We start from the raw sequence: 3,335 nt of genomic DNA, 5'->3' as shown, positions 1-3,335 counted from the left end.
AAAGTCACCGTACTTGTGGGACCCTCAAAAACATGAAGTTAAACGCTGCAACTCTCTCTCTCTCTCTCTTTGCTTCTTGCTGCAACACGAAGGTCAATTTTATTATTGCTGTGTGCTCTCAGTACCACGGAACAATGGCTCAGTGGGAAAGGAGAGAGGACACTGAAGCTTCCCTTCTAAAATGGCCTTGGAAGACTATGCCATTAAAAAGTCACATTTGATATTAATTCCTCTCCCCCATATGAGTCTCCACCTAAGTCTTATCACTTGTCCCCAAGGAAAATTAATGGCAGCTAGAGAAAGAATGTCTGCTTGTTTCTGTAATGTGTTCTTCCCTGATAACTGCATGCACTAGCTATGGATGGGATGCTAAATACTGTTAACAATGTAAATATGTTGTATGTTTTGTTGGATTATTTTCTATCCTTATAATAAGGATTTTTGTGGGAAGTACAATGTAGAATACTGGATGACAGATTGATGGGTTGCTGTCAAAAAAAACCCCTGCATGATTTGTTTGGTGGTTGTGTGTTTTAAGAAACTAGTGCAGTCTGTGCATGTGACTGATTGCTAGTTCTAGTTGTAAACAGACAGAATTTGCTTTATCTTGTACATTTCCCTATTACTAGTCAAATAACAATTATGTTAGCTAAATAACCTTGTCAGTTAGATACTACCAGTTTGTATAGGCTACTGTACAAACAGTTAGTCATGTGAGTAGCTAGCTAGCTAATGTTAGCTGCTGAAAGCATATTGTTTTGTAACTCCCATGTGGTGATGGATAAATTATAACCCACAAAAGCAGATTTTTTTTTTGACAAAGTAAAGCCTGTGTTGCCCAGTTAGTTTCTTGTGAAATCCGTTCCGTATGAGTCTTAGATTCCTGGATTAATAGTGAAATAGCTGTTGTTTAAGGACATTATACACACATTTAGCTGTAAAGCAGGCTATATCTCAATTCAAATGAAAATAATTATCAAAAATTCTGTTCATGTCTTGTTTAGCTTTTTTTCTAAATGAGAAAAGTGAGAAGTGACACATTGCTATATCAGGGTCTGATTCAGCCAGCATCCAGGAATCCTGATAGCCTGACAGGAATGTTTCAACTAGGCTACGTGCTAAGAAAGGCAGAGGGAGGGGAAAAGACACAGGGTAGAACCTTGAAAAATATCATTCCTAACATTAAAATGGACCCCATTGTCATTACGGACAGAGAGATTAAATTCACCTCATCAGACGTGAGTATGACAGGTGCCTCAATAGGCCGATGCCAAGCGGCGAGCCAAGAAGATTAGTAGGGCACTGATATCATTATTTCCGCCTATCAGGGATGCAGCAGGGAGGCAATTGTAATTTCTAGGCTTATTAGTCCACACTCGGAGGAGAAAAACCCTGTGATAAAGCTGCCTCTGACAGGCGGACATTCCAGCACCAAGTGCTGTCACCGTGACACTTACCAAATGCCAGCGTGCCTCTGTCCCTGTAATCCTGCGTAATAGAGGTTAACACACAATACAAAGAGGTCCTCATCAATGATCACAACAATCCACACATTTGCATTTTTAAGTTATAAGCTGTTAAAACGAGAAAAATTGGGGAGGCGGATAGTTTTGAAGATGGTGGAGGAGAGTGGGTGAGGGTGAGAGACAAAGATGCTGCTCATGCGTCATAAGGTGTATACATACTACACAAATGCACACACACACTTAACTATCAACAGAAACGCACATACGCACATTCACAGATATTCATAAACCAGTGTGTTTTGAAATTTCTATAGAGAGAAGGCGGATGCTCCCGTCTGTGCATGGCAGACAGCTGTCCCTCTGTCAGGCCAGCCTGTGCCAGCATTGCCCCCCTGAGAGAGCCCTGTTCTCAGCACACTAAGCCCAGAAGTGTTTGTCAAGCCTAATAAATATTGCACAGCGCTTCTTCTTAATCTCATTAATGTTTGTGCATGTCTGTTGGTCGATCTCGATGTAAACAACGGATGAGAAATAAGCCCTTTAAAAAGACGCCTGTTATCGACGCCCATCCCTCCTCTTGTATGTAAAAGTCTGCAAGGAAGACTTTAAGCCACTGAGGTGCAGACTAGAAGGAAAAACTAAAGCTCATAGGCAATACTATCTGAGCCCTAAACACCTGAGTTTCCTTTCTGGTCAGACGGATTTGATTAGTAAACCATGCATGGTAAAAGCCTGGGTAGCTATTGCAGTATGTGTCCTGTGTAGGCCAAATTAAGATATCTCAGGCTTTATTTGGCAATGTGTCATCTTAATTATGTCTCATTTGTAGACCAAACAGAAGCTTATCGTCACACTTTCTCTGACAGTTTAATAATCTCCTACCTTGGGCCAGCGGAAGCGTGACTATGACAATAATATGATTTGGTGTGTTTTGGTTTGTTATGGTTTAACAGTTTTATGTGCAGGCCTACTGATAACTATCGGATTATTAGGGGGGTACATATTTGCAATTTTTTCATCCTCAAAGGAAAACATTGGTAAGATTGAGTATATTACCATGATGGCGTTAATCAGGCTCCCTAGGGACCCATGGTGGATTAGGGTTCTGTATGTAGCAGCTGACATTTCTGTTTCATGTCACATTTTCTTTTTGTGCTGAAACACTATCAGAATAACATCAAGAAAACAAGACTGTGGAAAGCATGAAGTATTTAAGTGAGACACCATAATTTGTAAATGCCTTATCTGGTGTTAATATCAATATGAACCGTTTTACTGTTCACTCAGAAAAGTGAAATGTTCCTAAAAAACAATATCAATATGAATTTGAGGATGCTTTGAGTCAGCAATTGAAAGAGCTGCTAAATGCTTACAAATTGGACGTCTATCATGTATTTCATTGTAATAAATTCAAAATGTCATCCACACAGAAACTAAACTGTGGTTGCAGTAAATGTATAAAAGAAAATACTTTATTATCCGTAACTTCCCAGGAAGGACTTGGTCCCTTGCACTCTCTATAGACATGGCTCAACTGCTCCAGCAACACTTAACACCTGGCAGAGACCCACACATAATGTCATATTAAAGGGGAACAAAAAAAATCACAATGCAAATGAAAGCGGGAGTAGGACCCACTCAGTATGCAGATTTCCTGTCAAGTACACTTTCTGACCCCCTGAATGCTGTTCTTGCCGGAACTCTGTACTTCTTTAAATCACCGATGATCTCTTGTCATGAGCTCCTATATGCCTGTCTGGTTGTTCCTGTGATACGCTGTTCTGTCTCTGTGGGACACAAAAATTCTCAATTCCTCGCCTATTATTACAAGAGTTTGTCCGTGAACTGAGGAGAATGCATCTCCTACCT

The sequence above is a fragment of the Osmerus mordax genome, chromosome 9 (genome assembly GCF_038355195.1).
Source record: "Osmerus mordax isolate fOsmMor3 chromosome 9, fOsmMor3.pri, whole genome shotgun sequence".
NCBI classification, from domain to species: domain Eukaryota; kingdom Metazoa; phylum Chordata; class Actinopteri; order Osmeriformes; family Osmeridae; genus Osmerus; species Osmerus mordax.
Note: the sequence above shows the minus strand (reverse complement) of the source record.